The sequence below is a fragment of the Elephas maximus genome, chromosome 4 (genome assembly GCF_024166365.1).
Source record: "Elephas maximus indicus isolate mEleMax1 chromosome 4, mEleMax1 primary haplotype, whole genome shotgun sequence".
Taxonomy (NCBI): domain Eukaryota; kingdom Metazoa; phylum Chordata; class Mammalia; order Proboscidea; family Elephantidae; genus Elephas; species Elephas maximus.
In genome coordinates this window covers 114454833-114478818 of record NC_064822.1, presented here as the reverse complement: position 1 = coordinate 114478818, position 23986 = coordinate 114454833, and the positions used below count along the sequence as shown (strand labels likewise).

Sequence of the window (23986 nt, the reverse complement as noted above, 5' to 3'; positions counted from 1 at the left end):
GCAAGGCCCAGATTCTGGAGGGTGGAGCCATTGCCCAGATGTGCCTGGAAAACAGAGGGTTATTTTCAAGCCTTGAAATTCAGTAAAATTTGCTCTGTTGAGTTTTGGACTTGCTTTGATATCTATGACTCTTTCTTTCCTTCTAGTTTTTCCTAACTGAGATGGGAATGTCTACCTTGTGCTTATTCCACCGTTGTACTTTGGGGGCAGATAATTTGTATTCTAGTTTTCAAAGGTCCGTACATGGAAAGGAATTTTGTTCCAGGATGGGATGGACCCATATTCTCACCCTTCTTGATTTAGATTATGCAGAAGATAAGATTTTGGACTTAGAGTGATGGTGGCATGGGCTAAAACTTTTGTGATGATGTGATAGGGTGAATATGTTTTTTTGCATGTGGGAAGAAGATGAGTTTTGGGGAGCCAAATGGTGAAATGTTATAGATTGAATTTTGTGCCAAAATATGTGCTGGATTCCTAACATCTGTACCTGTGATTATTATCCTATTTAGAAATACAGTTTTCTTTCTTATGTCAATTAGATCACACCCAAGTAGGGTGAACTCTAAATCTAATCATTTTCAATTTTAAAAAGAGAAGATGAGACACAAAAATATGTACACACAGTGTGCGGGAGCCAGGGAGAGAAGAAGACACCATGTGGGGTTGTCTGTAAGTCAAGGAACCAAGGAACTCCTGGGCTAACTACAAGGAAGGAATCAATACAGCCAATACTCTGATTTGAAATTTTAGCCTCCAGAACTGTAAGAAAATAAATTCATGTTCTTTGAAACTACCTAACTGTGTTATGTCTGTTAGAGCTGTCACAACACAAATACTAAGAGTGGAGACTTTAAAGAGCAGGCATTTTATTTTCTCACAGTTTTGGAGGCTAGAAGTCCAAATCAGGCCATTAGCTCTAGGGGAGAGCCCTTCTTTGTTGGTAGCCCCACAAGTTCCTTGGTACTCCTTGGTATCCTAAAAAGGAGAAGTTTTGAGGAAAAAGTTCATGGCAGTTTTAAGATGGGAATACATTAAAGTGAGGGTAGTGACGGTCAGGTCCCCACTTGCACTTGATGTGTAGATAACAAACAGAAATATAAAACTCAAACCTTCATTTATCCCTGGAGTATGAATGTAGTTTAATGACATATGGTTTCTCATCACTGATTTATACTTTCACTCGATCTCCTCACAAACTAACATGATATTGAACTGAGAAGAGTGTGTGAAATCACGTGGCCTTGGACATTGGCTAGAAAACCTAATCATTGCAGTTAAGAGTCATTTTCTTAATGATAATATACTTGTCAAAACCCTGGTAGCCTCAGTTTTACTGATGTGCTTCCAGGTTTATGATCCGCTCCCTGCTGGTCCTGGCTACCATCAGGAATATCTCATACCACTCTGTAATTGCAGGATAGCAGGCAACAAGACCACTTCCCACTATCCCCTTCTGTGTCACTAATACTAGGTGGATGTGTAGGTTCAGTTACTCAGCAGACCTTTCTGACACCAATAGTGGCAGAAAGTGGGATGCTCACTAGCCCTAACCTGCAATGCCTTCTTCAAATTCTTTGTTGCTGATGGAGCTTAAGGCTCAACTCCTTGCTGGGTCTCATGACATGGTGTTTTGGGGAAGGGAGAGGAGAAGCCTAACTGTGACTAACCCCACATTGCATTACCTTGTTAAGTCTCAGTGCTGCTGGGTAGATCAAGGCTCAGCTCCCTGCTGGACGCCACTGAAACTACCCTGATTGGGGGAATTGGAGCACTGCACGGCTCTGCAAGGTAGGATATGGGAGATGAGCTCCCTGCTTAACCTTGCCAACATCACTCAGGTGGGAGGACTGGAGCTCAAAACCTGTTTCCATGGGGCTTGGGTAGAGTAGGGTGGAAGATCACCACCCCCTGGTCCCACTGAACCACTGAAACCACATGAGGTGTGGTGGTTTGGGGGTTCTGGTTGAGCTTTCCTGCAGTAGGGTGCGTATTGACGAAAAGGGTTTCCGTTGTTAGGCTACCCTTTTCTCAGGCGTTTTGCTAGGGACAACAAGTTTTTCTTGGAGCTTATTTTCTTTGTGCCTGTTGGTGGCTTTGGATTGGAAACTTCTGCAATGTCCTGTCTGGGACACATGGGAGGAGTTAGGAAACCCAGGGAAATCACTGACATGTAATTTCTCAAGCCCTGAGGATCACAGGCAACCCACCTTCTTTCCATTTTTCAGACTTCCTATGCTTGTTTCCTCTGTTATATCCATGTTTTTTAGTTGTATAGGAGGAGACCTGGAAGAAATGGGGCTACTCCCTCTTGGCAGAACTGGAGATTTGCTTTTTCAGCTGAAATGTTTTATGGTTGCTTTACAAAATCAGTTTGGCAATTTGCATTTCAACAGACACAGTGTGAAAGCAGCCATTTTCCAAGGATTTCAATAAGTAAGATGCTTAAGAGCTATTCTCAATATAAGCATTTATCTCGATACCACTTAATTTTGGATTTGACTATTATAGTGAGTTTGAGCAAATTTTAATGCATTTTTGCTCAATTGGATTTGCTATTATGCAAATTATCCATTTCTTTTCTTATTTTCCTTTTGAATTATTTGTATAGCCTCTTGCAACATGAGCTCCTTTTATCATTTAGATATTAACCTGGCATGTAGTGGTTAAGTGCTACAGCTGCTAACCAAAGGATCGGCAGTTCGAATCTGCCAGGCGCTCCTTGGAAGCTCTGTGGGGCAGTTCTACTCTGTACCATAGGGTCGCTATGAGTCGGGATCGACTCGACGGCACTGGGTTTTATTTATTTATTCCTATAATATCTCCTTTAAAAATTGATGATATGATAAATCCTATGGATAATTTTTTCTGAGACAGATTTTTCCTTTATTTCTAGATTAAACTCTGGCCATAATCTATTTTTCTTTTATTATGTGGCTAGAATCAACTTGCATATATTCTATTTAGAAAATTTCTGTTTATATACCTAAATACAATCGTGATGTTTTCTTTTTCTCTGGTTTGAATGATTTAGAGTGCAATTATTTTGATTTATTTTTAAGTTAGTAAAAATTTTTTTGAAGCATTTCGGTCCTGATTCTACTGTATAAAAAGGTTTATTCAATTTTCCAATAAACTATATGAGTATTTTTACATATAAATTATAATTTCTTAATCCATATTTTCTCAAGAAATTTTGAATTACTTCATGTTTTTCTGTCTTGTTGCTTTGAATCGAATACAGTGTATATTCATATCTATTTAGAATTCATTTTTAACATGTATATTGATTTCTCTCTTTTTTCCTTATTTGAGTATACGAGATTTTATTTTCTGGATTTTACATAGAATCAACTTCTGTGTTATTTCATCTTTTTGTTGTTATAGCTTTTACTTTTTATCCTAATATTCTATTTTTCACTTTAATTCATTCGGTGGTATTTCTAATTGCTTAAAACGAGTGTTGGTTTCTTTGTATTTAATCTACTTTAAAATTTTTAATAACGATTATATTTAATAAAGCAAGTTTCTCTCAACTATACATGGCTATTTCTGTGCTCTCTATATGCATGTTCTTGCCATTTTATTGTTACTTATTAGGTTGTTATTTTAGTTTCAGATTTTTAACCAAAATTTTAACTGGCTTTGTGTAATTAATTTCCAATGAGTTATTTTTAATTTTTACTTTTAAACTCTTATATCTCATTTGTAGCCTCTAAAACTCTACTTGTGTGAGCCTACCTACAGTCGGTGTTTTAAATTATTTTAGGACACCTATTTATTCCCTTTTCTTTTTAAGCTGATAGATAAATTTACTTATCATCTCATTGTGTGGGTGAGCAATTTTAAATGTTCCTTTCATCCATGATGCATTAATTTGGTAATTTTAGTTTCACGCTGTGTAAATTCTAATTTTTTCATCATGTGACTATTGCAGTCTCATATTCCATGTCCATGTAGATATTAAAACTCAGTCTGACTGGATACATTTTGAAACATCTTTTTTAATCTCCTCCAACCCATGGAAGCAGCAGTCAGAAGATTAAAAGACGCATTTCCTTGGGTAAATTTGCTGCAAAAGACCTCTTCTAAAGTGTCGAAAAGTGAGAGGCGGAGTCAAGACGGCAGAATAGACAGATGCTTCTAGCGAGCCCTCTTTACAACAAAGACCTGAAAAAACAAGTGAAACGAGTATATTTGTGACAAGCTGGGATCCCTGAGCATCAAAGACAAGCTTAGACAATGAACTGAGGGGCAGGGGGAGGAAGAGACCGTTCAGAAGTGGAGAGAAGTTACCGGACCTGAATCAAGGGGAGCCTCAGGCACCATTTCTGGAGCGGTGGCAGCGGCAGCAGTGGGCTGGTACTAGCATCCGGCCGTAGTTTCCTCAGGGAGAAGGAGCCACCTGGATAGCCTACTCACACCTCCGGAACCTAAGAAGAAAGGTGCTTTCGGTAAAAGCTAAGAACTTGCATATATTTTACAGCACCTGCCCCCTCCAAGCTGGCTTCAGCGGCTGAATCCCTGGGCCTGGGATAGGCACTGTTGAGCACCTAGAGCCATCCTCCCGACCTTGGGGAAGGGAAAAATTTGCAATTGGGGGGAAAAGATAATTTGCTAGCTCCATTAACCGGGGGAGCTCAGGACAGAAGCAGCTCCTGTCCAGGCATTAACTGACCGTGGACTTTGGGCAACTTTCCCTTCTGCATGGACCTGTATGGGCCTATTTCGGGAGAATAGGCCCTTATTGGCAAACTCCAACTATTTCAGCTGTGCAGTGGAGAGGTTGGTGTTTGATATTTGACATTGCTTTGCTTATTAAACGAGGTCCTCACCTACCCACATCAGGGAGCTAAAGACTGGTAGCTCCAGTCAGGTCACCCAGCCAACCAGGACAGGGGTTCAGAGATAACTGGTACCTCCCCAGTCCTTACAACCAAAAACTTTGGGTTCCCATGGTCCATCTGCAGAACCCACCCACCAGCATGCTTTAGGGAACAGGGATGTGTTTTCCTCAGAGACACTTAGGGGTTGGTTCTCAGCCCCCTGCCTTGTTCAGAGCACGACCCCCTGCTGCAATCAGATACCGGTATATACGCCAATCATGCCTGCCCCTCTAAGACAGTAAGACAGCCTGTACCACACATTTGATGATCAGCTACCTGGAAACCTGATCTGAATTCATGCAAGAAAACTGAATGGACTCCTAGACTGATATACCTGAAGACAGTTCTAGCCATCTGGGGACAGGACATCAGAGCTCCAAAGGCAAAAATAATCAAGCTACCTCACTCAAGCAACCCTTAGGGGTATACCAAAACAAAACAAACCAAGAAGCTACGACACAGTAAGCAAGCATAAACTAACACAATAACTTATAGATGGCTTGGGGACAACAGTCGATATCAAGTCACATAAAGAAACAGACCATGATCACCTCAACAGGCTCTCAAAACAAAGAATCCAGGGATCTTCTAGGTGAAAGTGCATTCCTGGAATTACCAGAGCTAGAATACAAAAGTCTAGTATACAGAACCCTTCAAGACATCAGGAAGGAAATGAGGCAATACGCAGAACAAGCCAAGGAACACACAGATAAAGCAACTGAAGAAATTAGAAAGATTATTCAGGAACATAATGAAAAGTTTAATAAGCTGGAAAAATCCATAGACAGACAACAATCAGAAATTCAGGAGATTAACAATAAAATTACAGAATTAGACAACTCAATAGAAAGTCAGAGGAACAGAATTGAGCAAGTAGAAGCCAGAATTTCTGAACTCGAAGATAAATAACTTGGCACTAATGTATTTAAAGAAAAATCAGATAAAAGAATTAAAAAAAAATGAAGAAATCTTAAGAATCATGTGGGATTCTATCAAGAGAAATAACCTACTAGTGACTGGAGTACCAGAAAAAGGAGGAAGAACAGAAAATACAGAGAAAATTGTTGAAGATTTGTTGGCAGAAAACTTCCCTGATATTGTGAAAGATGAGAAGATATCTATCCAAGTTGCTCATCGAACTCCACATTAAGTAGATGTTAAAAGAAAGTCACCAAGACATATTATAATCAAACTTGTCAAAACCAAAGATAAATAGAGAATTATAAGAGCAGCGAGGGATAAATGAAAAGTCACCTACAAAAGACAGCCAATAAGAATAAGTTCGGACTACTCAGCAGAAACCATGCAAGCAAGAAGGCAATGGGATGACATATTCAAAAAATTGAAGGAAAAAAATTGCCTGCCAGGACTCATACATCCAGGAAAACTGTCTCTTAAATATGAAGGTGAAATTAAGACATTTCCCGATAAACACAAGTTGAGGGAATTTGTAAAAACCAAACCAAAACAACAAGAAATACTAAAGGGAATTCTCTGGTTAGAAAATCAATAATATCAGGTATCAACCCAAGACTAGAGCACTGGGTAGAGCAACAGGAAGTCAACCCAGACAGGGAAATCCAAAAAAAAAAAAAAAGCTCAAAACAGGGTAACAGCAATGTTATTGTATAAAAGAAAACAACATTAAAATAATGAAGAGGGACTAAGAAATATAATCATACACCTTCCATATGAAGAGAAGAAATGGCGATAGAAAGAAATAAAAGTTAGTTTCAAATTTAGAAAAATAGTGGTAAATAATAGGGTAACCACAAAGGAGAGAAACTATCCTATTCATTAAAATAAAAAAACAAGGGAAAAATACAGACTCAGCAGAAACAAAATCAACAACAACGGATATGAAGAAAGGACAATATAAAAAGAAAATCTACTCAGCACATAAAATTAAGTGGGAAAAAGAATCTGTCAACAACACACAAAAAAAGACATCAAAACAATAGCACTAAATTCATACCTATCCATAATTACCCTGAATGTAAATGGACTAAATGCATCAATAAAGAGACAGAGAGTGGAAGAACGGATTAAAAAACAAGATCCGTATATATGCTGCCTACAAGAGACACACCTTAGGCTTAGAGACACAAACAAACTAAAACTCAAAGGATGGAAAAAAATACATCAAGTAAACAACAATCAAAAAAGAGAAGGAGTGGCAATATTAATTTCTGACAAAATAAACTTTAAAGTTAAATCCATCAGAAAGGATAAGGAAGGACACTATATAATGATTAAACAGACAATACACCAAGAAGATATAACCATATTAAATATTTATGCACCCAATGACAGGGCTGCAAGATACATAAACTCTATCAGCATTGAAAAGTGAGATAGACAGCTCCACAATAATAGTAGGAGACTTCAACACACCACTTTCGGTGAAGGACAAGACATCAAGAAAGAAACTCAATAAAGACACAGAAGATCTAAATGCCACAATCAACCAACTTGACCTCGTAGACATATACAGAACACTCCACCCAACAACAACCAAGTATACTTTCTTTTCTAGTGCACGTGGAACATTCTCTAGAATAGACCACATATTAGGTCATAAAGCAAGCCTTAGCAGAATCCAAAACATTGAAATATTACAAAGCATCTTCTCTGACCATAAGGCCATAAAAGTGGAAATCAATAACAGGAAAAGCAGGGAAAAGAAATCAAATACTTGGAAACTAAACAATACCCTGCTCAAAAAAGACTAGATTATAGAAGACATTAAGGATGGAATAAAGAAATTCATAGAATCCAATGAAAATGAAAACACTTCATAACAGAACCTTTGGGACACAGCAAAAGTGGTGCTCAGAGGCCAATTTATATAAAAAAATGCACACATCCAAAAAGAAGAAAGGGCCAAAATCAAAGAATTATCCCCACAACTTGAACAAATAGAAAGAGAGCAGCAAAAGAAATCCACAGGTGCCAGAAGAAAACAAATAATAAAAATTAGAGCTGAACTAAATGAAATAGAAAACAGAAAAACAATTGAAAGAATTAAAGATCAAAAGATGGTTTCTTGAAAAAATTAACAAAATTGATAAACCACTGACCAAACTGACCAAAGAAAAAGAGGGGAGGAAGCAAATAACCCGAATAAGAAATGAGATGGGCAATATTACAATAGACCCAAGTGAAATTAAAAGAATCATATCAGATAACTAAGAAAAACTGTACACAAACAAATTTGAAAACCTAGAAGAAATGGATGAATCCCTAGAAACACACTACCTACCTAAACTAGCACAAACAGAGGTAGAACAACAAATAGACCCATAACAAAAGAAGAGATTGAAAAGGTAATCAAAAAACTCCCAACAAAAAAAAAAAGTCCTGGTCCAGACGTCTTCACTACAGAGCTCCACCAAACGTTTAGAGACAAGTTAACACCACTACTACTAAAGGTATTTCAGAGCATAGAAAAGGACGGAATACTACCAAACTCATTCTATGAAGCCACCATATCCCCGATACCAAAACCAGGTAAAGACATCACAAGAAAATTATAGACCTATATCCCTCATGAACATAGATGCAAAAATTCTCAACAAAATTCTAGCCAATAGAATTCAACAACATATCAAAAATATAATTCACCATGACCAAGTGGGATTCATACCAGGTATGCAGGGATGGTTCAACATTAGAAAACCAATTAATGTAATCCACCACATAAATAAAACAAAAGAATCACATGATTTTATCAACTGATGCAGAAAAGGCATTTGACAAAGTTCAACACTCATTCATGATAAAAACTCTCAGCAAAATAGGAATAGAAAGAAAATTCCTCAGCATAATAAAGGCCATTTATACAAAGCCAATAGCCAGCGTCATCCTAAATGGAGAGATCCTGAAAGCATTCCCACTGAGATCAGGAACCAGACAAGGATTCTCTTTATCACCGCTCTTATTCTACATTGTGTTGGAGGTCCTAGCCAGAGCAATTAGGCCAGATAAAGAAAGAAAGAGCATCCAGATTGGCAAGGCAGAAGTAAAAGCATCTCTATTTGCAGATGACATGATCTTATACGCAGAAAACACTGAGGAATCCTCAAGAAAACTGCTGAAACTAATAGAAGAGTTCATCAGCCTGTCTGGATACAAGATAAACATACAAAAAATAGTTGGATTCCTCTACATCAACAAAAAGAACATCGAAGAGGAAATCACCAAATCAATGCCATTTACAGTAGCCCCCAAGAAGATAAAATACTTAGGGTTAAATCTTACCAGAGATGTAAAAGACTTATACAAAGAAAACTACAGTACACTTCTACAAGAAATCAAAAGAGACTAACATAAGTAGAAAAACATAATTTGCTCATGGATAGGAAGACCTAACGTTATAAAAATGTCTATTCTACCAAAAGTGATCTATACATTTAATGCAATTCCAATCCAAATCCCAATGACATTCTTTAATGAGATGGCGAAACAAATCACCAAGAGGCCCTGGATAAATAAGGCATTACTGAAAATGAAGAACGAAGTGGGAGGCCTTACTTTACCCGATTTTAGAACCTATTATACCATCACAGTAGTCAAAACAGCCTGGTACTGGTACAACAACAGATACATGGACCAATGGAACAGAATTGAGAATCCAGACATAAATCCATCCACATATGAGCAGTAGATATTTGACAAAGGCCCCAAAACAGTTACTGGGGAAAAGACAGCCTTTTTAACAAATGGTGCTGGCATAACTGGATATCCATTTGCAAAAAAATGAAACAAGACCCATACCTCACTCCATGCACAAAAACTAACTCAAAATGGGTCAAAGACCTAAACATACAATCTAAAATGATAAACATCATGGGAGAAAAAATAGGGACAACATTAGGAGCCCTAATACATGGCATAAACACTATACAAAACATTATAAAGAATGTTCATCCAAAGACTTCAACAAAAGAGTAAAAAGACTACCTACAGACTAGGAAAAAGTTTTTAGCTATGGGATTTCTGAACATCGCCTGATCTCTAAAATCTACATGATACTGCAAAAACTCAAGTACAAAAAGACAAATAACCCTATTAAAAAATGGGCAGAAGATATGAATAGACACTTCATTAAAGAAGACATTCAGGTAGCTAACAGATACATGAGGAAATGTTCACGATCATTAGCCATTACAGAAATGCAGATAAAAACTACAACGAGATTTCACCTCACACCAACAAGGCTGCCTTTAATCCAAAAAACACAAAATAATAAATATTGGAGAGGCTGTGGAGAGATTGGAACACTTATACACTGCTGGTGGGAATGTAAAATGGTACAACCACTTTGGAAATCAATTTGATGCTTCCTTAAAAAGCTAGAAATAGAACCACCATACGATCCAGCAATCCCACTCCTCGGAATATGTCCTAGAGAAATAGGAGCCTTTACACCAACAGATATATGCACACCCATGTTTATTGCAGCTCCGTTTACAATAGCAAAAACATGGAAGCAACCACAGTGCCCATCAATGGATGAATGGATAAATAAATTATGGTATATTCACACAATGGAATACTACGCATCGATAAAGAACAGTGAAGAACCTGTGAAACATTTCATAACATGGAGGAACCTGGAAGGCATTATGCTAAGTGAAATTAGTCAGTTGCAAAAGGACAAATATTGTATAAGACCACTATTATAAGAACTTGAGAAATAGTTTAAACTGAGAAGAAAGCATTCTTTTGTGGTTACAAGAGTGGGGAGAGAGGGAGGGTGGGAGAGGGGCATTCACTAATTAGATAGTAGATAGGAACTACTTTAGGTGAAGAGAAAGACAGCACACAATACAGGGGAGGTCAGCATAATCGGACTAAATCAAAAGCAAAGAAGTTTCCTGAATAAACTGAATGCTTCGAAGGTCAGCGTAGCAGGGGCAGGGGTCTGGGGCCATGGTTTCAGGGGACATGTAAGTCAATTGGCATAATAAAATCCATTAAGAAAACATTCTGCATCCTGCTTTGAAGAGTGGCATATGGGGTCATAAACGCTAGCAAGCAGCCATCTAAGATGCATCAATGAGTCTCAACCCACCTGGATCAAAGGAGAATGAAGAACACCAAGGACACAAGGTGATTACAAGCCCAAGAGACAGAAAGGGCCACATGAACCAGAGACTACATCAGCCTGAGACCACATCAGCCTGAGACCAGAAGAGCTAGATGGTGCCTGGCTACAACCGATGACTGCCCTGACAGGGAACACAACAGAGAACCCCTGAGAGAGCAGGAGAGCATTGGGATGCAGACCCCAAATTCTCATAAGACCAGACTTAATGGTCTGACTGAGACTAGAAGGACCCCTGTGGTCATGTCCCCTAGACCTTTTGTTGGCCCAGGACAGGAACCATTCCCAAAGCCAACTCTTCAGACATGGATTGGACTGGACAATGGGATGGAGAGGGATGCTGGTGAGAAGTGCGCTTCTTGGATCAGTTGGACACTTGAGACTATGTTGGCATCTGCTGCCTGGAGGGGAGAAGAGAGGGTGGAGGGGGTTAGAAGCTGCCGAAATGGACACTAAAAGACAGAGTAGAGGGAGACAGCAGTGTTTCTTATTAGGGGGAGAGTAATTGGGAATGTGTAGCAAGTTGTATATGGGTTTTTGTGTGAGAGACTGACTTGATTTGTAAACTTTCACTTGATTTGTAAACTGTCACTTAAAGCACACTAAAAATTATATTAAAAAAAAAAAAAAGAAGAAGCTGATCAAAACACTGGCCACTCTCAGTGTTTCAGTGTGATACAGAAATCAACTTAAAAAATAAATAAATAAATAAATGTAAACAGACACACATGTTTCTGTGTTTGGGTCCAATCTGGAAATTCTAACAAATATAGACCTCTAACAAGTGATGAGCCAGGAAGTAACTTCATGGTCTAGCAAAGTCTTGGAACGTCTGTGATAATAATTATAATACTTTAGAGATACTTTTGTTATGGCCCTTATCACTTTTGGGGAATGGTTTGAAGATCCAGCTATCTCTACCCTAGTTAAAGAGTCAGGAATCATGATATTCATTTCGTATTATAAGGCCCTGGCACATAGTTGACATATTTGAGAGTCATCTAGAAAGGGAACTAGTGCTGAACATATTTGTATGCCAAGCATTGTGTTAGTAGGATTCTTGTATCTTTTAGTTCTTCCAGTATCTTAATTTAATCTTTGCCATCCTGTGAAATAGGTGCACAGATATTATATGAACTTGATATTTCACAGAGAATAAAGCTGAGATTCAAGGAGTGAATGTAATATTCCTAAGGCTATATCTCATCTAAGTTGCTATTCAGCAAGTGACACTTATTTGCCCAATTAGAAAAAGTACATCCTTGTGGTCACCTTAGATTCTTCTAAACGGTTGTATTATATCTGTAATCTGATTCATTATTTCCTCCAACTCTTTGTTTTAGGGCTCAATCCTGTCAATTTTATTTCCACCAATTACTGTTGCACGTTAGCATGTAATTAAGATTTGGATATTGTGAAGAATCTTACTAATAAATGACGCCTATCTGCAAAAAAAAAAAAAAGTGTTGAAAAGTAAAGACATAACCTTGAAGACTAAGGTGCACTTGACCTAAACAATGGTATTTTCAATCACATCATATGCATGTGAAAGCTGGACAATGAATGAGGAAGACTGAAGAAGAATTGATGCCTTTGAATTGTGTTGTTACCGAAGAATATTGAATATACCATGGGCTGCCAAAAGGATGAACAAATCTGTCTTGGAATAAGTACAACCAGAATGCTCCTTAGGAGCAAGAATGGCCAGACTGCATCTTACCTACTTTGGACCTGTTGTCAGGAAGGATCAGTCCCTGGAGAAGGACATCATGCTTGGTAAAGTAGAGGGTCAGCGAAAGAGAGGAAGACCCTCAAAGAGATGGATTGTCACAGCGGCTGCAACAATGAGCTCGAGCGTAACAAAGTTTGTGAGCATGGCGCAGGACCAGGCAGTGTTTTGTTCTGTGATATATAGGGTTGCTAGGAGTTGGAACTGACTCGATGGCACCTAACAACAACAACAACAACGAACCTATGCCATACTTAGTGTCAGTTTAAAGGCTGAAACTGCTGTTTCCAGTCTCTCTTTCTTCTCTGGCACCTAGGGGTTTCCTTTATTTACTGTAAGATAAGCTAAACAACAAAAACAGTATTTATTAAATTGTATTGACCATATTAAGACCATATTAGAGCTGTTTTATTGGTTGTATTTTTATAAATTTTAGCCTGTCATACTTTCCTAATTCTGGAACAGTGATACAGTCTTGCAGATCTTGCCTTTTATTACTACATTACACATTATTTAAAACTTTTAGCCTTAAACCTTTTTATAATTATATCAATGTCATTGTCAAATAGATTTGGAGTAGAAAGTCAAATTGTAAATCCCCCATAGCTAAACCTAACGAAGTTATAAATATGTTAATAAAACTAAAGGAGAAATTATTTAGATACAAATATGATTCAAATTTTAATAGAAGCATTGAAGAAATACTTATCCCTTCATTTTGATTAATAAAGTACTTTTTATCTTACTTTTTAAGAACAATGCAATTCATTTCACTGAGTCATTGAAAGCTCTCTTCAGTGGATATAAACAAATGGGTGCAGCATATGGGAGGTAGAAGACATGAGTAGAGACACACCTTTATTAAAAGCCACCTTTGCTTTGCTGAAAGTTTGATATACATGAAGATGCAGCTGCCATAGGTGATGGGAATCATGCTCATGTGGGAAGAATGGGTAGAAAACTTGTTTTTCCTTTGTTGGGCAGAGGGAATTGTAGAATTGTCATGATAATACAAATGTAAGACAGAACTACACAAACACAGGTCATGGTGAAAGTCAACACAGCCCACACTAAAATCATTCTCTCTATACACCAAGTGTCTGAACATAAGATCCTTAGGAGGAGAGTGATATCTTAGAAAAAATATGATCAATGACATTAGAGTCACCAAAAAAAAAAAAAAAAACCCTTTGCTGTCGAGTGGATTCCAACTCATAGTGTAACCGAATGTCACTCAGGTTCTTGTCCTGTCCTATTAGCAAATTGAAATAAGACTGACACTAATTGCAAGGGAAACAGTAAGTGGCAAGTTTATTGTCTGTACGTACAAGGAGTAATGCGGCTCTAGCAAACATAAGGCCGTGTGCTCGCTGTCCGAGGGGCCTGGGGAGCTTTTGGTTTCCAATAGCATTGGAGGGTGGGTTTGGTACCTAGAACTTTCTGCCCTTAGCCCTCCCATTCCCATGTTCAGAAGTCCGGATATTAAACCATCTTCCATCGGATGCTCTTGTAGCGGGACTCCTTGCTTCTAAAATGGAATCCGGTGAAATCATGGGCTGGGGAATATTGTTCTTTCTGGTGACAATAGGGTGCAAGATCAGTTGAAGGACATGATCTCTTCAACGTGTGCATGCTTCAGGGTGTAGCTTGGGCCAGTTCAATGGATGCAGCCACTACCTGCTGTGACTTCCTGAAAAACGTTGCTCAAAACAAGCTCGTGGTTGGGGAGGGTGTTGATTATGGTTTTCCATAGAGGCCCTATTAGAGTCACAGAATTCCAGATTTAGACCCAAGTTAAGTGTGTGGGGGGGGTTATGATTAGCACCTGGGTGAAAGGGCAAGATTGGAAGTTTCACTGCCATTGAGTAGCTAGAGAACTCCAGAAAGCTTTGCAGATTTATCTTCCTATGGATTTACACTTCAGAAGGGGTTGAAACCTGGAAGCCCAGACCCAGTCTTTCACATTTCAAAGGGTGGTAAATGACTGAGAAAGAAAAAGGCAACTATCCTGCTTCATTGTAAACTCCCAGATTCAAAATGTCAATGATACATTTCACAGTAAATATCTGTGTGATGAATTTTGCAAAATAAATTTTATTTTGTTAATAACATCTTGCCTAGATGTGCTTTAAATGTGCTTGTTTTAAGCTAATGTAGGCTTCTTTGAGCTCATTTTTGTTGTTGTTAGTTGCCATGGGGTTGATTCCGACTCTCAGCAACCTTATGTGTACAGAGTAGAATTGCTCCTTAGGGCTTTTAAGGCTGTGCCTTTCAGAGAACCATTGCCAGGCCTGTCTTCTGAGGCACCTCTGGGTGTGTTCAAACAGCCAACCTTTCAGTTAGTAGTCCAGAGCTTAACCGTTTGCAACACCCAGGGATTCATAGGATATTAAATTGTATATCTCTAGAGAGATGATATAATTTACTAGAAAGAACACATGATTTTAAACTCCAACATTCTTCCCACATACACTCATCTTAAATAGTTTCTGTGCTTGCTCAAAAAGGAAAAAAAAAAAAATTTCAGAACACTTGCAAACTGACAAAAAGAAAAACATTAAATTCATTAGAAGTTTGTCTATGGGAAGTAAAGACTGGGAGTGTGAAATGGGAATAAAAGAGAGAAAGAAATCAAATTAGTGGCGGTCTTGAATACATTAATGACAACCATTTATGATGAACTGAGATGCGTAACAAACTCAACCATCTGTCCCTGTGTATTAAAGAAAGTAACTTCCTAAACTCAATTTCTCAATATTTGAGATAAGGGTAAGAGAAACGGCCTAGAAATGCATATGTATGTGGATGGGGTAGAGGGCTGTTTGGTTTCTGTTTTTGGAATCAGCAAAACATATTAAATGATACATTCTTAGATCTCAGTGGTAGATGCGCTTACCATTGCCTTTAACATTTTAATACAGTAAGAGCTTTCCAAGATGCCCTGGTTATGTATTAATTTCTATCTTTATTTGTAGTAAATTACACTATGTTGTTCTTTTCTATTTAGCTTATAGTTTAAAGCAAGTTGTCATTTTAGTCTTTCCTATTTAAATAACGATTATTCTTTTTCTTGTCATAAAGTTTATTTTACTATAGATGAAGACATGTTAGCAGGTACCATTCAAAATTGGAAATTGTAATGTGTAATGCTTGCTCTGACAGAAGGAGGAAGTATGTGTGAGCACCAATAGTATACATATCTAATTAGGCATAGATTTGGGAAGGGGTCATTCCAAGATTTTTCAGTGACGTTTATACTGAGATCTGAAAGATGTATAGGATTTATCTGAAAGACCAGGTGAAGAATGACATAAAAAACATTTCTAGAAGTATAGCATGAACAACTATGTAGAAATAAAAGATTAGAGAGACAAATGCATTCCATTTGCTTGGACCAAGAGGACTAGGGAGAGATATATGAAGTCATGAAGAATATGATAACTAGGAGTATGAAGACTTTATTTAAGACCTAACACTGTGACTCATACTTTTTATTCTTTCAAACTTTATACTATTGAATTTTTATTTATTTATTTAGATTTTAGTTTTCATTTTGATATCTTATTGTATAACCTGAGTTTTCCATATTTTTTTCGGGTTTAATTTAATTGGGATTTGCTATCTTCTGTGTGCATAGTATAGCTACTTTTATGATGGTATCTTAATCCCTGTTTCAGTGTTTGCCCTGCTTTGTCCTAGGAAAGGCTGTTTTATTTCCATCTTTATTGTAAATTCCCATTCGAGATGTTGTCTTCAGTTCCTTCCCAAGTTAATCTTTCCCTTTGGTAATAAAGTATACTTATTTTGAAATGGTTACATTTTTTCAGATTTTTTTTTAAGTATTCTGAAATTTATCTTATTATTTCTTGAGAATGGTAGTGGTAGATACGTGGATGAAAATTGTGTGTGTGTGTACCTCACACATATACACAGCTGATTTGCTTGCTGAATCGGTAACACTGGTTTGGAGGTGAGCTCTTGCTTGTTTTCCTGGAAAATCTCTTAATGAGAGATGTCACCCTAGCACAAATGTTTTACAAGGAGGGGTTAAAATGAGTTAGTTAGGATCTTATTTTAGCTGCAAGACCAATAATATTTTTAGACAGTCAATGTGAGTTTAATGATGACTGTAAAGATACACAATAATTTAGAAAAATAAGGCTCACTAACCAAGTGTTTCTCAATTTATTTGTGATGAAGGAGCAGACCCCCTCCAAATTCGTTGTGAAACACCATGAAAATGACTTTCTAAAAATGAAACATAAAAATACAAGTTCAATTTTTTATTAATAAATTCAACAAATACTAGCCTTTTTCAAATTGTTCTTAATGTTTCTAAAAGCTTGCTATCAATTTCTATACTCATATCACCAAACATCAAAGCAGTTTGCTGATCTGCTCTGGTCCTATGAGCACTACACCAAACTTTCCTGATGACTTGATTACCACAATTTCTCTATTTCTTTGAGAGAAATGCAATTCTTTTGATTGCATCATTCAAAGCTTGTTTCACTTGCTTGTTCCTCAGGGTATATATAAATGGGTTTAGCATGCGGGCAATGGAAGTCGTGAGCACAATTACACCCTTATTAATGTCCACTTCTTCCTTTGCAGAAGGTTTAATGTAAACGAAGATGCAGCTTCCATAGGTGACGGATACAACAATCATGTGGGAAGAACATGTGGAAAAGCCTTTTTCCTTTGCTGAGCAGAGGGGAATTTAGAATTGTCTTGGTGATGAATATGTAGGAAAGAAGCACACACATGAGGGTCATGATGAAGGTCATCACGGCACAGGCTATAACCATCTGTTCTAAGAACCATGTGTCTGAGCAAGAGATCTTGAGGATAGGAGATGCATCACAGAGAAAATGATCAATGACATTTGAGTCACAGAATTCCAGATTTAAGCCTAGGCAAAGTGAAGGGGTTATGATTAACAAACCACCAACCCAACAGAAGAGAACAAACCTTCTGCAGACTCTGCTGCTCAGGATGGTCACATAATGTAAAGGTTTGCAGATAGCTACATAGCGGTCATAGGACATGATGGCCAGGAGAAAAAATTCTGTTGATCCAAGAAGAAAAATAAAAAATAGTTGAGTGGCACAGGCATTATAAGTAATGGTATTTTCTCCAGTAGACATGCTGTAAAGGAATCTGGGAATACAGACTGTAGTGAATGCGATCTCTAAGAAAGAGAAATTTTGGAGGAAAAAGTACATGGCATATTTAAGTTGAGAACTCACTAATGTGAGGATGATGATTGTCAGATTTCCAGTGACACTCATCATGTAAGTGACAAGCAGAAAGACAAATATCAGAACTTGCAGTTGTGGGTCATCTGTCAGTCCCAGCAGGATGAACGTCGTTAGTCTTGTGTGATTTCTCATCACTGACTCCTGACTTGAGCCCAATCTGCTTATGTAGTTGAGATTGAAATGAAAAAATGATGTGAAAAATCATGTTAGTAATGGAAATTAACAAGAAAATACAATGAATGGAACTAATGTAGATTTTTTTCCTGCACTTAACAATGATTCTTGTGAATACATGACTTCAGCTCTAACTGATGTGTGTTGTGTGTAGTTGATTTAGGGAAGGTTTTCACAAAATTAGGAGCCACGATGGCACAGTAGTGGAGCCCTGGTGGCACAGTGGTTAAGAGCTCGACTGCTTACCAAAAGGTCAGCAGTTCAAATCTGCCAGCTGTTCCTTGGGAACCCCATGTGGCAGTTCTCTGTCCTCTAGGGTCTCTATGAGTCAGAAACGACTTGACAATGATGGGTTTGATTTTTTGTTTTGCTTTGGTGGTGCAGTGCTTAAGCACTTGGCTACTAAGTAAAAGGTAAGCAGTTGGAACCCACCAGCCACTCCACAGGAGGAAGATGTGGCAGTCTGCTTCCATAATGATTTACAGCCTTGTAAACCCTGTGTGGCAGTTCTACTCTGTCCTTTAGGGTCGCTATGGGTTGAAATTGACTAGACAGCTATTTGTTTTGGTTTTGGATTCTCAAAATTGTTGTCACTGTACTAGAGTCCTTGTATTAATAGCTCTTTCTATGTTCTCAAATTTCATTTTTCAATTGATGTTGTGAATATGTTTGGTCAACTTAATTTAACCATAAGATTAAAAGAGAACATCTATTTCACAGGCGGTCTGATATCCTTTTGCTTCCAATCCTTTTTCTGTACTCAGAAGTTGAAATCAAAACATCAACACCAATTTAATGTCTTTGCTTGAAGTGCTGGTTTTTTATTAACTACAAATACAGAAACTAATGATTTTGGCAGACTACACAGTTGCTGTACATCTATTCGCATAGAACTTGGGAAAACTTAGAACTGCCATGTCTAAAAAAAAAATTTAATAAAAAAGAGAAAGGATTCTTATAAGTATCCTCTCCTTGTTCCTATCCACTAACACACATGATTTCCACACTTGTTCATTCTGAAGCAGGACAACGTTTTTTGATGTGCCATCTGGTAACTTGGCTCTCTCCTACTTTAATGAGCCTGGTTCTGGGGCTGCTAGCTCTCCAGGTGATTTTGAAACATGCTAACATTTGCAGATGACTCTACTACAATGATTAAGCTATACATACCAAAAGAATACAACTATTATATTTTATGATTAGGTAAAATTGAAATCCTGGCAATGCCTTACTATCAGAGTCATGGTTATGTTAGCTGCCTTATACTCAGCACTCAACTCATGGAGGCCTCACACAGGACAGAGCTAAACACTGCCTGGTTTTGTGCCTGCCCCATGAGCAGTTGCAGATCAGACCATTGTGACCTATAGGTTTTTCGCTGGGTAATTTTGGAAACTAGATGGCCAGGCCTTTCTTAGCCTGTAAGGTCCCCTGACACCTGTTCAGCATCGCAGCAACAGGCAATCCACCACCGACATATGGGTGCTGACTGGGCATGAGGTACATCGGCCAGAAATCAAACCTGAATCGCTCACATGGAAGATAGGAATTCTATCACTGAAACACCAATGCCTTGCGCTATCAAGGGTTAAAAAAAAAAAAAAAAGAACATTCGCCATTGAGTCCACTCTGAATCATGGTGACCCCATGCATGTCAGAGTAGAACTTTGATCCAAAGGGTTTTCAATGGCTGACTTTTTGCCAGGCCTTTCTTCTGAGATGCCTTTGGGTGGACTCCAACCCCCAACCTTTCAGTTAGAAGCTGAGAGCATTAAATTTACACCACTATGGATTCTAGTCAAATAGGATTTAAGAAATAAATCCATTCTCCAAGGATTTACCACTTTTATCCCTTTGTTTTTCCTTCTCATTTACAAAATTTTTCTCAAAACTATCACCACTCATTAATGCCTCACACATTCTATTCTGGTTGTGCATCAACATTTTATGAAAATGGTTTTGAAAAGATCATCTTAGCAGCCTTCTAAATAAATGCAATGCACTCCTTCTGTTTGGTTGGACTACATATATTTACCATTTTTTCATGTCAAAAAGAACAGTTTGAACTAACTCTTGACTTTTCTCTTGAATTGCATCTCTGGCATGCATCCTTCTTCTTTCTTATAAATTATGTACTATTTGTTAGGTAAAAATGTATGTTTAACAAACTACTAGTAGTATACACTGTAGGCCTGATAGTAACATTTTTCATTTTTTGATATTTGTATCATGAAATATAACAGAGAAGAATGCATAAAAATTGGGTGTTGTTTAAACAATAATTATTGAACAAGCATGGATAGGACTGCCATCTGGATGAAGAAATAGAAGGCTGCCTGCCCCGTTGAAGTGCCTTCTATGCCTTTCCCTGATTGCCACCTCCTCTCTGCACCCTAGAATTAGCAACTATTGTGATTTCATGACAAGAATTTCTTCCTTTTTTATTGCTTTTTAATTTTATCTGCATCTTTGGAAAGTGAATTTTGTTTTCCTTACTTTTAAACTGCATATAAATGGAAGCGTACTGAACTTACTATTTTCTGTCTTGCTTGTTTTCCTTAACATTCTGTTTAAAGATCTATTCATATTTTTATTTGTGGAAAAAGTTTTTTTGTATTTTTTTGTTTACCATAATCTAGTATTACATCAAAAGAGTATACTCAGAGTTATTATATCTACTCCACTGTTGATGGCTATTTGTGCTCCTTATTTAGACTATTACGAATAATGTTGCTATGAACATGCTTGAATGGAAGCACTATTTACAATGCTGTCCACACCCGTCAAGACAACTTTTTATTTTCCTTTTTCTAGTATCTCCTCTGGAGGAATTTATTCCACTATCCATCTCTATATCCTTGATTTTTTTTAAGATCTTTCCTGATTGCTCTGCTTACTATATATGCTTTCTCTGGGTTTTTATAAACTCCCATGACATCAATTAGTGTCTATTATTTTTGATTTCTGTCTTTATTTCTAATTGTAATCATGTTCTTAAGTTCCAGGTGTATAGCCAAAAGATTACTAGGCACCTTAGAGTAAATTTTTTCCTCATTCCTATTTCTATTAAAAATTAAAAAAAAAATAGCAGAGTAGTAAATATTGAGTATTATGGCATGTACCTTACATGGATTATCTGTCTGGGACTATTTCTCCTTCAATTATTCATGCTTCCAACACTGCTGCTTTGTATCCAATTTCCAAGATAGAAAATCTCCTTTGAAATATGCATAGCAAGATTAAAGGATGAGTTTGAATGGAAATTACTCACATTACAGGTAATCCATCAAGAAGTCAAAACTCAGACATTCAGCGATGACATATAGGTATATTTATTTGACCTTTTGACTCCTTAAGAGTACACTATTCATGCTGCTAATTGTAATATGTCCTATAAAACAAACCAAACCAAACCCGGTGCCACTGAGTTGATTTCTACTCATAGAGACCCTATAGGACAGAGCAGAACTGCCCCATAGAGTTTACAAGGAGCGCCTGGTGGATTAGAACTGCCAACCATTTGGTTAACAGCCATGGCACTTAACCACTATGCCACCAGGTTTTCCAATACATCCTATCTCATAAACTCATTGCCATCGAGTTGATACATCGTATACAAGGTTATAATTGCATCTACTCTTTAGAATCAGTTCACCAAAAGAGAACATTTACCTGCCATAAACCAAGAAGACATATCAGTACCTCTGAGCGCGGTGGTTTGTCTTGTTAAACTCCCTCCAGCCACTGCTCCCAACTGCTAACACACACAAAAAAAAACACAAAAGCATATTTAAATCACCTTAGCGGTCACTTCTTTTGAAAAATCATCTGGCATCACTGTTGTCTGGGCTAAGTGTCTTACTTTCATTCCCTTAGAATACTCTCCTTATTACTATTTTAGCACACAGCAGGAAGAAATAATTTTGTTGAGATTAGGAACTATTTTTCATGAAAAACTATCATTCAATTAACTGTACCCCAGATTTATTATCAAATGCTCAAATTTTTTTTTACTGTCAGTTGTATGAATTACATATTCAACCTACTGACCTAGAACATACTTTCAGCTTTCTCATTTAGTGAAATTGGCACTCCTTTTTTTATTGTACTTTAGATGAAGGTTTACAGAGAAACTAGTTTCTCATCAGTTAGTACACACATTGTGCTATGACATTTGGTTAACAACCCCATGACATGTGAACACTCTCCCTTCTCAACCCTGGGTTTCCTATTGCCAGTTTTTTTTTTTTTTCCACTTTTAATGTGCTTCAAGTGAAAGTTTACAAATCAAGTCGCTTTTAAAAAACTTTCACAAAAGTTTACCATATCTTTCACTCAACATGGGACTTATTGTTGTAGTCAGTGTCGCTTAGGTGGAGGAGTAGTTGCTAACCACTCTGGAATTACACTGTGAAATGATCTCCTAATCTGTTTATGCTGAAAGCTTCTACTAATGACCAAAGTGACTGCCTTTCCTTCTGTGTCAAATTAGCTATTTGGGGTTTGCTCTTTATGATGTTACTTATATCTTCTCTACATACTTCTCATATAGATATTAAAGACAGACAGAAATGGAGGATTTGTAATTCTGTATTTGGATTACTAGCTGTTTCCTAATTGACCCTAAAGTATAACTAATCATGTACCCTGAAAGTTACTCAAAAGTTTTCTATGGGAAATTCTTACGTTGAGGGTCTTAGTTTTCCTACATTGCTTAATTGAAAGGCATCACTTGGAAGCCTTATGAATGCTTTCATTTGATTCTTTTTATTTCTTTCCTAGTGAGCTGAAGGTAGGAATCAGGCCAATTTGTGCCCAGGCTCCACTGTTTAGCCCTGGGTGTTTAGAACACAGTATTAAGGAAAGGGAACTAACTTGTTCCCTGAGAGGTGGTATTTAAAGACCATAAAGAGGACAATCACAGGGATCACACATTGAGGCATAAGAATGAAATGCACTTACAACCTTGTTGCTGTTGTTAGTTGCCATCCAGCTGGTTTCAACTCATAGTGACACCATGTGACAGACCAGGACTCCCCATGGAGTTTTCTAGGAGCAGATCACTTGAAACGTGGTTTCCTCTAAAGCCATCTCTTCTCAGTTCACGCGCACTCATCCTCCTCTGTGCTGCACCATTTGTAGAACTGTATTCTTTGTTGCAAAAATATCATTTTTCTCTCTGAGTCATTGCGATTCTACATTAGTATGAATACTTTCTTACTGAGATACAGAGAGGTCAAGTTTGATACACTTATTGATATTGAAATCAGAAGGAATGATTTCCGTCTATGTAGCAGTATCTCATTGCTACATTTACAAATGAGTAGAGTAAGAAGCCCTGGTGGGCCAATGGTTAAGTGCTGGGCTGCTAAACAAAAGGTTGGCCATTGGAACCAACCTAGCAGCTCCCAGGAAGAAAAATCTATCTAGAAAATTCTATGGGACAGTCCTACTCTGTCATATGGGGACCCTAGAAGTCAGAACCTGCTCGAAGGCACCCAATAGCAGGGTAAGAGACTATTGAAACATGAGCAAATAAGTCATTATATTGAGGAAAGTGTGTGAGTTGAGGGGGAAGGGGTCTCAGGCGTGAATAAGATTCTGTCAGAGGTTGCTTCTGGATGTCCCCCAAAGTACACTACGTTTAAATAACATCATCTCTACTGATGCTAGGAGGCCTGCTGGCACGGTGGCTAAGAGCTCAGGCTGCTAACCAAAAGATCAGCAGTTTGAATCCACCCCGTTCTTCTTGGAAGCCCTATGGGCCAGATCTACTCTGTCCTATACGGTTGCTATGAGTCGGAATAGATTCCACAGCATAGGGTTT

The 23986-nt window shown here is 37.7% G+C and overlaps 1 pseudogene; it reads right to left on the bottom strand.

Moving 5' to 3' along the window:
• Positions 1-17180: 17180 nt before the first annotated feature.
• On the bottom strand, positions 17181-18117 carry LOC126076415 (olfactory receptor 6C2-like; annotated as a pseudogene).
• Between the last annotated feature and the right edge of the window lie 5869 nt (positions 18118-23986).